The 14665-nt window shown below is 33.2% G+C and overlaps 1 long non-coding RNA gene across 3 annotated transcripts; it reads left to right on the top strand.

Annotated features, from left to right (window-relative positions):
* Positions 1-2969: 2969 nt before the first annotated feature.
* On the top strand, positions 2970-10384 carry LOC148871526 (uncharacterized). 3 transcript variants are annotated; one of them, XR_016106884.1, is made up of 6 exons: positions 3043-3327; positions 4707-4759; positions 5220-5294; positions 7417-7697; positions 9975-10240; positions 10344-10384. It is a non-coding gene; the product is annotated as an uncharacterized LOC148871526 (long non-coding RNA). The 3 variants fall into 3 exon arrangements; XR_016106883.1 differs by having other exon boundaries at positions 2970-3327; positions 9975-10384; XR_016106885.1 differs by having other exon boundaries at positions 7417-7670; positions 9975-10384.
* Positions 10385-14665: the final 4281 nt, after the last annotated feature.

Below are 14665 nucleotides of genomic sequence, written 5' to 3'. Positions count from 1 at the left end.
AATTAAAGAGCTTGATTCAATTGAATAATGTATTTAATTATAATTATTATCTAATTAATCACATAATTAATAATTAATTTAGCACAATATAATTATTAATCAAGTAATCAAAAGGCTTGTTACTTTCCTCAGAAACCCCGGATCTAGTCAGTGCAGAACCCGTTCCAATGGTCTTTATAGTCTTGTATTAGGAATATCTCCCCATGAAGTAAATCACATAACGGAAATGCTTCCAATGCAAGGCTTTAAAGGCTTTTTGAACTGTGTTCGAAAGTTTCACTCCATAGTCATCATCTTATGTCTCTTTATTTGTTCATTTTTTATTTATTAATATATTTTATTCTTTCATTTATATATGAAAGGGACTGATAGTTTAATAAAGCATATGACACTAAATAGAATAATTGGGTCAAGTTCTTTAGAAAGCTTTTAAGTGGCTTGACTATTCCATGTTTTAAGCTTGTTGTCATGAGATTTTTTGAAGAATGTTATAAAAAATTAATAAAATAAAAAAGGAAGAATCCTTTGTCAAATTGATGAGACTCACCCGCACTATCAAATGTTAGAATTGTCCTTTTGTTCTCTATATTCAATGCCCTCTAATTTTGTGCTTTCCCCCATTTTGCAAAAGCTTGGGTTTAAGGGATATAGGCTCTCTAACCAATAATAGGTTTCACCTTAAATGGTTTGAAAAGGATTCATCGATCATACAACCTGAATTCTAGTTCAGAATTTTTGTTTTTAAATATTTGTATTCTTTGAAGGGTTTGAAAAGCATTCATTGATCGATCATACAACCTGAAACATATGTAGGGTATTTGGTATGACTTCCGTTTATTTAATAAACAGTGCCAGGTTATCGCCATGTGGGCATTTGTCCCATCATGCTATTTCATACGCCTATTTATCTTATAAATGTTTGTCTTAGTTTATGTGCAAATTGACTATTGGGGAAAGTTTCATTTTAGTGTTTCCCCCAATAAAAAGGTGTTTATTTACTATTCTGCTTACATGGCACCTAATGGTGCCTAGTGGCATCTAGCTGTCAACAAATACCAGAAAAATGTTTATCAACCACTTTTTCTCGGTTTTGAAGATAAATCAAATACAAGCATTTATTTAATTAACAAAAGCTATACCAAACATATACATGATCATATATTAATCTTTGGCCTAAACTCCTAGTCTTTGGGCCATGTGATAAGTTATGAGGGCCTCAATTTGCAACTAGTGGTTCTCTTGTTCCTATACGTAGGCCAAGACATACCTATCCCCAATTTGGTTGCATTTGTGAGTTTGTATTGGCTACTATTATTGTATGCCACATGCCCTCAACCTTATTCTTATGTGAGAGCAAGTTTGGCTTCATTTTATTGCATTAGAATTCATGCTTTTTATAAATTTAATGCACTTGATTTTGGGGTTGGTTGCAATGGATGGAATCAGGTCTGTTGTTGGTCATGGGGGAAACTTAATTATGGGTCGAAAGTGAAATTCATTATGTGGGTGGCAATGTAAATTTTATAGATCATGTTGACACAGACAAGGTTTGTTTCATGGACATTGCAGAGGAAGTAGTTGTTTTATTTGGTGCTTCAAAGGGTGCAAAGATGGAAATCCAATCATAAATACATGATTAAGGCAACAAGAATGAGATTTGTCTACTAAGCTTTGATAGTGAATTGTTGGATATCTTTTCAAAGCTTCATGGTTAGATGGAAATTAATCTTTTTGTAAGTGATATAGAGGTAGAACCAATAGATGATGATGGTTGTGCTATAGAGATACATTGCACACATGATGATGATGTGGGTCATCAACTTGAAGGTGGTAGCAACCCAGAATTTGGTGAAACTAGTGATGCTGATTATAAAGTTGAAATGAGTGAAGACAATACTAATTCAAATTGCAGCACTATTCTAGTTGAACATGAGAGTGTGTTTAACATTTTGTAACAAAAGTGGCATTGATGAAAGTGATGTTGATTATCTATCAAATTATGAGCCAACATCTAATTATGAGATTTTAGTTGGTTTTGATAATGAAAGACATAAAAATGATATTCCTCAGTGGGATGAAGACAAACCACAGAATTAGTAGTTGGGATAATGTTCAACAATATTAAGGCTTTTAGATGATCAATTAAAGACTATTGTGTTTACAAGGGGGTTTCTTTAATAAGGGCTAATGGTAAGGATAGGTGTATATACAAGTGTGCTACAAAAGGTTGTAAATGGATGATCTATGCATCAATTGTACAAGATGATATTACATTCATGGTAAAGACATTATGTAGTAAGCACATGTCCTAGGTTGACTATAAACAAGGAAGCTGGCTATTCTTGAACAACTAGGAAGATAGGAGATAGGATACAGGCAGATCCTACAATGTCAATTACGGCTATGCTTTCATATTTAAGCTTCAAAAAGTTTACAAAGCTAAACAAAAGGCAATGGAACAAATTGATGGCACAGATAAGGAATCATATAAGTTGCCAAACTATTGTGAGGCCATTTTGAGTTTAAATCATGAGAGTATTCCTAGAATTCATGTTGATAGGGTATCATTATTAGTGCTTGTTGTTTCTAAGTGGTTTGTGACCTATGATGAGATGAGGAAGGGTTGATTATCATGATGCAGGAAATTTATTGGATTGGATATGATACACTTAAAGGGTCGATTTGGTGGTGTCTTGCTTGCTAAAGTTAGTCTTGATAGTAATAATGGTTTGTTTCCTATAACACTTGGTATAGTTGAGATATAAAGCATTCAAAATGCTATTATGGTGGATTTTGTATGTAGATTCACTTTGATGTCAAATTGTCACTACAAGAAAAGTGGTTTTTAGTGACGGTTTTTTCGGCAACGGACAAAAGAACCGTTGCTAAAATTCATATATAACAACTGAATATTTTATTCGTGGCCATTTACTTGTTTATTGCATGCAATAGTCACGGTTCCATGACCCGTCGCTGGCATGTGGCTTATGGATTTATCTGAACGGTTTTAAAAATGACCGTTGCAATATCCCAATTTTCTTTGGGGATTAGGAAACCGTGGCTAGTTCAGATGCGCGCGCTTCCTTAGTTTTGGCCACTTTCAAAAAAAGAATGGAAAATGCCCTCTCCTCCCTCATCCCACTCTATCTCTATCTCTTTTCTCTATCGGTTCTTTTTCCCCCTCATTCTCTCATTTGGTCTCTTGTTCATCCAGTGTAAATAGGTCGTTTCCTTAGGCACCCTTTCGATCTCCCGCTCTCTCAATGCTCTCTTGGCATGCAAAGGGATGTCTCTCAGTCCATTTATCTCATAGTACAAAGGAAAAATGTAAGTTCATCTACTACTCTATTTTTTTTTCTTTTTATTTTTTTGAAGAGAATTGCTTGCCATCAGTGCTGTGTTTGCGGTTCATGGATTGCAAATGGGAACCATGGTTGTTCGATGGCTTTCTCCTACCCCATCTAGAACTTGCAATATTGAAAATAATCCAAAATATTTATTTGTTCTTTCATCCATCATATAGAAGGGGAAAACCGGGGAGAAAATCTATACGAACTGTGGTCTTTCATCGATATTAACGCTCTCTTCGTGGTTTCTTGGTAAGAATCCTACTAAAAGTTTGATATAAATCGTTTTAAGCCAAAGGTTAGGGTTTAACTTATTATATTTTATGGTTTTGTTGATTCAAGTAATATTTGTGTGATAGGTTCTTGAGATTTTTATTTTATTTCTTTCAAATGTTTTGAGTTTATTTTGATTCTTGAGAGAAGCTGTAGTGCTTAGACCCTTCGACTTGCTTGAATCCATGCCAACATAATAAGGCATGGGTAGGGGGTATGTTGTAGTGTAATTGTAGCTACGGCATGGATTTGGCTCAGAGTATTATTCTCTGGCTCCATGGATTAGGCGACTCAGGTCCAGCTAGCGAACAAACCCATCAAAACCTTCTTCACTTCTCCTAAGTTTAGGAACACCACCTAGTCTTTTCCTTCAGCTCATTCTAATCCTGTCTCCTGCAATTGTAGGTTTATTAATCTGATCTGATTTTCATCATGTTTTCTATGGTCTTCATTTTCTTTGTTTGTTTCATATTCTTAGCTCTTTCAATGGTGTTGTTCTAAAAGCTAAATTGGGGGGCCGCGGCGGTGGCGAAGGAAGATTAGAGGGGAAAACCAAAATGAAAGAAAATCTGGTCTTTGTAGTAGTTCTATGTAGAATTCGATGGAACTTAGTTTGATCGTAGTTTGACATTCTGTGGACAGAAATCAGCTATTCCCAAATGTTGCTGAAGAACCAATAAGGCAATAAATAATTAGCATCGGTGGCACTAGATTGTCTCTTACGTGGTACCATCCGTTTGTAGCATTGTTGGGCACTGTCTAGCTAAAAACTTGTACCTTCATCAGGAGACAAGGCTTAGTTGAGGAATCCAGACAATTGAATCTTTTTAATGTTGTATTTCACAATGAAAGAAGTACATTGGAAATTTCTATAATATTGGTGTCACAACCAGAAGAAGCAAATATTTGCTGCCTTCTTAGTAAATGCATGATAATCATCTCCAATTTCAAATTTCAACTAAGATTTGTCCCAACTATATGGAGTCTGCTACTTCGACCCATGCCTTTTTTTGTCTGCTCCTCTAAGACAAATTTCTAAGTTCCCCTTCTCTAACGTGATGTGGTCAAATTTTCTTCTCTTTGTAGATGGTGTTGTACTGCCTTCATGGTTTGACATATTCGAGATACCGGTGGGTCATGTAAGTTATTATTATCCCCTTCTTTTTTACTTACTATGTTCTCTTTTAGAATTCGCTAGAGATGTCTTCCAATTTAATTTTTAATGAATCTTCAAGATAACAAAGGACCATTGAGCGATGATGGTCATGACTATAAGGGGTAGACTGGATATGGACCTAACCTTTGACTGTTTATTCTTTACTGTTCCCTATTTTGCTAGACCATCAACCTAGAAATTGGCTAGCCTCATAATATTCTATCTTTTGAATCAGTAAGTATTCAATGCTGGTATACTAACTCATTAACCTCACAATCATTTATTAAGGATGAATATTAGCATATGTAGGGGTTTGGTGACACATTTTTTCCTTCTTATCAATGTGCCTGTGTTATGAAATGTGTTGTTGTATGCTATTATTCTCTATTTAGTTGTTTGTGTGTTGGATCCTTAATGGGTTGATTTCTATTTGCTTTTATCAGCTTGGGCTTTGAAGTCAATAGAAGGTCTTTTCCTGCTCAGAGGGCTTTTCAGCTTTACATTATCAAAAGAAACAGGTTTAGATAATATCAACTTAGTTGATTCTTTGCTTGCTTCAATCTTAGCTATTTAGAGGAGCTGTCATTCATTTTAATTTTTACTATGCTTCAATTACTTCCATGGATCTATAAGTTGTTCTTTGATATTTTTCATAGAATATATTGTGTTTATGTCCCATAAATTAATGGTTATTTTTCTTATCCAATACTGCTGCAAAGTATTGAATTTGCAACAAAAATTAAGTCTTCCTGTTCAACATTTAATATCATATGTCACCACATTAACAAAAAATCAGACATTATTCTTAAGTTTATTCCCTTTAAGAAGCATTTTCAAGAGTGAAAAAAAATCTATAATGTACACTAGTCATAATTGTTTGCCAAAAAGAATAGTCATATCTTCACATGTCTAGATGTTGTGAATCTGTTAAGCCCAACCTTTTATGGGGGATTAGGAGATGAGTTTGGGGTGCAAGATTTAGGGTTGCAAATCAGGTACTCAATTTAAAGATTTTTTGTTGCATCAGGGTTGGGCTTAGTCAAAATTTAACAAATGATTAACCCAACAATACAACCCAAATTTCACCCTAGTGAGATGGGGGATCATCTCTTAGCAATAGTGAAGCAACTTAACAAAAATGGGATTTGGGACCATCTCTTCCACTTCATCTCCCTCACTAAGCTTCCTCTCTATTTCCTTCAACATGAGAGGTTCTCTTCAGATGATGATCAGGAACTCACCATATGGATGACATCCTAGTTTTTGTCGGTGATGGAGACATAAATCTTGAGTCCTTGATACCAATCTTTAATGATCCTAATTAAGGGGGAAAACAGAGACCAAAGAGAAGAAATAAAGCTGTTGTGATTCAACCGCTTAACCTAAAAAATCCTAATAGTTAACTATTTCACAATTACAACTAGATTTTCCTTTACTCATAAATACAAAAGTCCCCATAAAATTACCAACATCAAAATTATGCCCTAATGTCCCCCAACACTCTCTTTAAGGATAAAACCCCAAATACAACCAAAAACAATTTTGTCTCTCTATAGGCCACAGCTATTCCTAGTCTTGGACTGAAAACAGATCTAACTGGCTAAGGTAAAGAATAATTAAATAAAACAGTAAGTTGGAGATCTGGTTGCCTCAAAGAAGAGCTCTCTCTTTCTCTTTTGTTTTTCCCTTAAGTAGGATCATTACAGATTGGTATAAAGGACACAAGATTTAGACCTTGGAGATTCTCTTGCACTCACTTTACTTGTGCATAGTTCACCAACCATTGCAAGGACCATCCATGACCATGTATTGATTTAATGAAATATACACTTAGTTAAACTAAGAGAGTGAAGCTAGAAAAAAAATGAAGCATAATGAAGTTTTGCATCTCTTTCTCCTCACTTAATGCCCACCTTATTGATAGGCTCCTACTACAGAGCAATGGGCATGTAACATTGACAGATTTTGATCTGTCACATTTGACATCTTGCAAACCTCATCATATGGTGTGTTTTGGTCTACGATGTTGTATTTTTCTAGTCTCTTCAATCATATTGCATAATGAACCCATTTTCTTTCGAATAAGAAATCTTCTTGTACTCAGTTTCAATGGGATATTACCATTTCTTGACAATAACCAACTCAAATGTCACCACAAAATTTAGTTCCTCCAACACAGTTAAAAACCTTTTCAGGTAAAATGATTGCCATGTGGGATAACGCATATGTTTCAAAAGAGTACTAGGCAATGGATTCTATTGCCAACAAAGAATATATTTATAACTCCAATGTGTACTTATCTAATCCTACAGAAATTTTGTATTCATTATATAAGAAGTTTCTTATGGGGTGTGGATTGTGGACCTGTGTTTGTAGCCCTTAGCTCTCCTTCCTACCTAAGAAAAGACGATAACAAACATGTTGAACATTTCTTTGGTAGGTTCACATAAGTTTATGTTGTATCAATTGTTTTATTTCTGGATATAAATCATGTTAGCTTTATGTACTGTATTTATGTCTTTAATTATTTTATATAAGCAAATATTCTGAATTTTCAGCATAACAGGTTTCATATAGTTCCTTTATTTATTTATTGAAGCTATGTAGATCTGATGCAACCTATTGGACATTTTGGTTTAGGTTATAATTTATGCAGTGCTGTATTTAAAGCTGAGAAGAGATTGGATGTTTGTTGGAGTCATTCAGGAGAATAAAGCACAAAGGTTCTAGATATCTTAAATTATGATAGAAATGGAAAGAAAGGAAGAGATTCATCAATACAACCGATGTTAAAGTTGGACAGAGATCTTGGAGATGTCACGTTCATGAGACCTCTGCACCTAAGGATAAGGTTGGAGTGTCACGACCATCCAGTCTTTGATAGATCGAAAGAGGTTATCTTAACCGATTCTTCTCTCGAGGTTAAAGTGTCTCTTGATTAGCTGATTTTTATTGCTTTCAATTATCATTTTTGACTGTTATATTCTATGTAACTTTTGTGCAATATGCCTAATTATTAGAAAAATTCATTTTAATCAAGTAATAGTAGTTTTGTTAACTTTGTTTTCTAACATATACTTCACAATGGAGTGTTAGTTGATTTAAAATTCTTAGAGTTGCCGTAACCAGAATGATGCAGAGAAATTATAAAACGTTCTCTTTTAGGATATTATTTTAATTAAGAAAATGGGGATTAGAGCAGTAGTATAGAATACAAACAGCAATGGGGCCCACGTGTGCTTGGCTGGTTTCAATGGGCAGCATTCTCACTCACAATAAGTTGAAAAAGAGGCTTTTAGTTCCCAAACAGATGTGTTTTATGTATGGTTGAGGAGAATATTCTACCCTTGTTCCAATGCCAGCTTTGTGAGAGGAATTTGGGTTTGCTTCAAACTTTTCAACGTGGCTTGGTGGTCACCCATGGTTATGTTGAGATCTTTGGAAGCTGGTTAAGAGTACTTGGGAATACTAAAGCAAAATTCATTTGGATGATTAGAATAAAATTTTAGTTTGTTTATAATAATTAAGGGGAAGTAATACATAAGTTGGTTTTCTTATATAGTTAAATGCAGAGAGGGAGAAAGCACTTTTTTTTCACTGAAGATCACATTTGGGGTTTATTAGTACAAAAAGATTTGAAGATGAATGAGACTCTTTCAAATACAAAGGCCTAACTCCCTGTCTTAGCCTATCCAGCCTTCCTTTCATATATTTTCTAAACAAATATTATAAATTAAAGGTTCTATATATTTTTATCAATATCTGAAATTAAATTAATTCTATATCATTATTTTATTGTGGACCTGTAGTCTATATTGGCTTATATAGGAGGTGAATCATATCTTCTATTTAGGACCAAAGTAATAGGAGTCTTTAGAAACCACCAAGGTATAGTGGTGGTTCTGTATTCAGGTCCAATTGATATTGGAAACTCAGTAAAGGTTGGAATACTGGCTTTGTTACAAGGCTTGAGACTAGCGGAGCAGCTGGGTGTTAGAGACTAATTGGAAGTTGAGGGGGATACAGAACTAGTCATTTCAAGGAATTTGGTATTGGCCAAGAAGATCTAGCTCCACATGGAATGATAAAATGATAAAATGAACTGACACAAGAACTTAGCTAAATCGTTGACTGAATTTCACTTACATTGGTAATCCATTTTGATTACTTCTGTAATTTTCTTTCCTTTTTCACTCTGGAGTTTTCTTCTTTACTTTAAAATTTAATTATCTTAATTTTTCTACATTTATTACCAGTGATGTTCTCTTTCTTGTTGGGCTAGGCAATCCCAGCTTAAAGTGGAATTACTGATTTGGCTACTTCGAATGAGCTAACTAACTAACTAACTATATATATATGTGTGTGTGTGTGTGTGTGTGTGTGTGTGTGTGTATTTCTTCTAAACAGTGCATGATTAATACAAGTTTCATTAACATTTTGTCATTCCTTTTGAGTAATGTTTTGTGTCCAAATGAGTAATGTTTATTTTGGGTTTGCATTGTTTCAGTTTGCGTAAGTATGAAATGGATCTCCATTCCCACTTTTGCAAGTAGACTTAGCATTGTTCTTTTTCTTCTATCTACTCATTATTTTTCTTTGTCAAAGAAAGTCCAACCCTCTTTCTATTGAGAGTTGTCAATTAATTTCTTATAAAAGAAAAATCCATTAGAACAAGTGCATATCACAATGTGGTTCTATTAATCAAGATATTAATGAACTAAATTTGGATCCGAGTATGTCCTATTTGGTCCTTTGAAACATGTCTACTTATCTATACTAGTTTTGTAACATCACCATTGCTTTCTCTAGAGCTCAACACTATTTTGATTGTTGAAAACTGTAGTGACCATACCAAGTGAAGCCCCATTAGTGATTAAAAACTATAGACCAAGCCCTGAATGCCCAGCCAATGGAACCATTGAGCTACAAACCACAAGACTCAACACTATTTCAAGGAAACGTGCGAGTTAATTTGGATCCTCTACTGCATGGAACTTGAAAAATTCAATCTTGGAATATTTTCTAATTGCATAAGCATAAACAGATATTTTAGATTATTGGGTGGTTTTGACAATTCATTACCCAGTTATTAATTTTTGAAGATTCTTCTATTTTTGGTATTGGGGATCTTGCACTCATTATAGAACCTTCCCTTTCTTTGTCTAAAAATTTGAATTTGGCTCTTATTAAGTCTTCAGGTCTACACAATAAGAATTCCAAGCAAGGCAAAAGAGAGGGCCTGCAAAGAAGGATTTGAAGGTGGGCTGTGCTGGTGCAGATTTTCCTTGTACCAACCTTAGCTACTGCAGATCTAGGAGCAATGTGGGAAATTGTTATGATTTAAAATAACTTGATGACAAGAGCAGAAAATTCAAAGAACTTTCATTCAGACCAGAAAATCAACTGCTATAGAATGTAGGATGCTGCTACTTTTTCTACTTTACTATTTCTAATTAAATCAGTGGTAAGTGTATAATGCATATAAAGCTCCTACATTATTTAATTTATATAGCTAATTATTGGCATTAATTAGTGGTAAGTGTATTCATTTTTGTTGAACTTGACAGACCGAAGTTTATGATCCAAAGTGAGTCTTGAATGTGATGCACGTGCATATTTGCAACTATTCAGATATGATGGGGATAACTTTGTTAATTCTCTTTTCTTTTTTGGTTATGAAAAAGAATTTATAAAATGTATATATTGAACAAAGATAGTTGTGGATATATTGTGTAAATATATACATGCTTTATTTGTAAAAACTTCTGTTATCATACAGGTATATGGTGAAAATATTTCTTTTTTTTTTAATGGCACTCATTTAAGATTTAAATGAGAAATAAACTTTTAGCAACGGTTTGATAAACCCATTGCTAAAAGTTCCGGCCAGTAGCCCTTTCAGCAATGTTTTTGTTCTACTTACAGCAACTTTTAATACAAAAAACCATGGTAATATAAAAGAAATTTAATACTTTTAGCTACGGTTTTCCCAAAACCGTTGCCATTACTAGTTACTCTTCAATACACCATATTCTATAACTACAACTAAAATCGTTGCTATATCAATTTTGTAGCAACTTTACATACAAATCCGTTGCAATAAAGTTTTAAATTAGTAATCATTAAAACCGTGGGTATACATATATTTATAGCCATGGTGTACAATATCCGTGGTTATAGGTTTTAGCCACGCCAATATCCGCCACTGACAAAACTGTTGCTATAGCCTTTAGCGACGGTTTTTGGGAGTTTTTTGCAATGGTTTTGTCCATTGTTAATCCTATTTTCCTGCAGTGTGTGAAAAGGTATGCCTTAGCTATCTAAATTATTTGTGAATGCATTAATGGTATTTTCTATAATATTTTCAATTATTTATTTATTTTTATTATGGATTCCATCTATAGGGATTGGATAATGCTTGTAAGCATATCACACCCGGTGTTGGGCATAGATATACTATGTTAGACAATTGTATAGTAACTTCAAAAGGCTATACAAAGGAGAATCACTGAGGCAACTTTTTTATGCAACTTCTAGAATATATACAAGGTCTGATTTTTTAAGTGCAATAAAATCTATAAAGGAGGTAAGCCCTTATGCCTGCCAATGGTGCAGTGAAATTGACCCAAACCTATGGTCTATGCCTGCATTTCCTATTCATTCAAAGGTTGATAACATTACAAATAATTTGATGAAATCATTTAACATATGGATAATGTCATCTAGGTATTTGCTAGTCATCCAATTACTTGAAAATATTAAAAGTCAATGGATGGGAAAATTGAGAGAAGTAATTGAGCTATTACTAATAATACAACTATCATGGGAAACACACAAAAATTGTTAAATAGGAAGAAGTCCAACTACACATAAAATTAATATTTCCTTAATTTCTATGCTAGTTTTAATTAACAACATTGGCTTGCTTACTTATATAACCTACTATTGTTATAGGGCTTAAGATATCCTATGTTATGATGAAAATAAATACAAAGTGTGATACAATACTAGTAACAATGTGGTAAAACTTGTTAAAAGGTCATGTACATGTTGGCAATGGGATTTAAGTGGTTTACCTTATATTCATACAATTGCTTGTATAAAGCAATAGAGGGAGAATGTTGAAGACTATTATCATGAGTCATATATTCGAGCCTCTTATTTGTATGTTGTTCATCCAATCCTAGAGGAAAAACATTGGCCTACCTTGAGTTGGGTTCCAATTCAAGCACTTGAATCCCAAAGAAAATTGGGAGGGCAAGGGTGTGAAGGCGTCACAATATAGACAAAGGTACTTCAACAGCTAATCATGGCAGTAAACAAAGGAAATGGTGTTGTTCTCGATGTAAAGAGTATGGACACAATTTAAGGAGTTGCAAAGGGATTGCTCCATCAAGACAAGGTGATTGACCATTCAGGGGTATTTTACTTATAAAAATATATTTAATAAGGTTGACTGACCATTCAAGGGCAGTTTGGTCATGGAAATTTTGTTAATGCTGATGTGGACTCCTTCTGTCAAAGATCACTAACAGTAATATAATAGAAAGTGAGTTTTGGAAAACAAAAAAAAAAGAAACATTGATATGGGGGGCTCCCTAGACGTTTTGAAAACTTATGGTGAGTTTAAGAGAAATGGTGAAAAGTTATGGTGAGTTTTCCATAATTTCCCTTGATAGTTTTATATATTAGTAGAGATTTCTAAGAGATTAAGATTTTAATCCTATTGTCATAGCAAACTCCAATCTAATTAACGATGTTTAATGAAACATTGAAATTGCAAAAAATAAACCAATAAACCCTAATACTCGATAGTCATTTTGTCTCCTTTCTCTCTCTCACTAGTTTCACCTGTCTCTCTTTCATCAATTAGGTTTGGATATTTCTTAGTCTCAAAACCCTCACTTGCATTAGATATTCAGTAATTAGATTTGAGTCGAAAGTTGGCAAGCTTATAGTATATTTGGTGATTAAGTGGTTAAGTACTTATTTGAATAAGTACTTAATACTGTTTGGTAGCCCATTTCCCAAACCACTTATATTTATTTTAATTAAGTACTTATTCGGGTGAGAATGTGTTGGCAAACCACTTCCCCAATAATACTTATTTTAGCAAAACAAACATTTTTAACCCATATTTCACATGCCCACATGTAATGTACATCTAGTGCCACGTAGGCAGACATGTGGCACTAATACAAGAATAACAACAACAACAACAACAACAACAACAACAACAACAATAATAATAATAATAATAATAATAATAATAATAATAATAATAATAATAATAATAACACCAACACATTATTAATTATATTTATGAAATAAGTAGCAATAAAAAATCAGAAATTGCGTATTATTGCAAATAATAAAAAATCCATTATGTAAGAACCAAAAAAATATGGAAGAACAACACAAGTATATTTGGCTAATGTATATCATCCAATGCATTATGCAATAAGAATTAAAAAAAAATATCACCAACTATTCATAATCCAAAAAAAAAAAATCAAAGCAAAATTCAAAAAATGCAAAAAATAACAACAAAGTTTAAGTGATTGCATATTTTTGGTGTAATATTCAACAAAAACCAACAAAAAAATCATCCATTTGTTCATATAGACCATTATATACTGAACACACATATAAAATAACATCATCATTAAAAATTTGAAAAAAAGTTTTTCAATAAAATATACAAAAAATGGTAAATAGTGATAAAACAACCAAAGTCTAGCGATTAGGAAGACTTGCCTCTAATCACTAGCGATTTTCTGGTGGGTTTTCCATTGAAAAAAAAAAAAAAAAAAACAAATCTAGCAAAAAACTTAGAGAAGAAGATCTTGTGTTAAAATCGATAAAAAAAACCACAAAATAGAGAGTTTAGATGCAATAGTAATGAAAGAATATGGAAAACGAGCCAACACTGGTGGTTATTTGGCTGTCCAAGAGGTTGAAGATTTCCCCTCTAATTGTTGTCACGTTGCACAAGCTCGACCTATGTGAAGAGGTAGTTTGGGAATATTGAAATTTTTTACAGATCCAAATTTTTTGAATAAGCACTTAAAAAAAGCAGTTTAGGAGTTGCTTATTTTTTAAGCACTTATTTTCGAAATAAGTAATTATTCCTAACTTTTTTGTCATATAGGAATAAGTGCATATTTTCCACGTATTGAGTGGTCCTACCACTTAAAATAAGTTGTTATTTGAATAAGTACTTATTTTAAGGAGAATCAAACAATGCCTTAAAGAGAAAAAAAAAAAGGCCTTGGAGTAACCCTAGAGTCGAAGGACATTGCTTCAAGAGAAAGGATTGCTGCTACCTCCCAATTGTAAAAACTGAATCGCAAGGTACGCTTGTACCCTTGATAAATTTTTTATTTTCTATCTTCCTATGTCAAAGAAAACACTACCTTGACTTGAGATGACCCATTTTTTTGGTTTTCATTTATATGAGTTGAGACAAAGACAAAAATACTACAAAAGCTTAAAAAGTAAGCATTGAACTCATCTTTTTGTTTTATGGTCATGGGTTTAATCAATTGTGTTTTTTCTCAATGGCCTTGATGGGCTGCACATGCCATGCATCCATAAAATTACACCAATCAAAGCACTTGTGGAAGATTTTGAAAGTTAGTGAAATAGGTTAGATTTTGGGTCTTTACTATTTAATTAGTGGTAATTATATATTATAGTTGAAACATATATAGAAAATAAAATGGTAAATGATTTCATCATTCAAACAAGTTGGTTTAAGAAGCCTAGCATTTTTAAGTTCTTTCCTTTATATTTTCCACTTTGGTGCTTAAAAAAATTCAGTATATGGAGTTTTAAAAAATGAAGAAAAAATGGTAAGATCCAAATCTATTTTATTGATAGTGTACAA

The sequence above is a fragment of the Nelumbo lutea genome, chromosome 2 (assembly GCF_056320005.1).
Source record: "Nelumbo lutea isolate HS-2025 chromosome 2, American lotus-T2T, whole genome shotgun sequence".
Classification (NCBI taxonomy): Eukaryota; Viridiplantae; Streptophyta; class Magnoliopsida; order Proteales; family Nelumbonaceae; genus Nelumbo; species Nelumbo lutea.
This window is presented reverse-complemented; position numbering and strand designations above follow the sequence as displayed.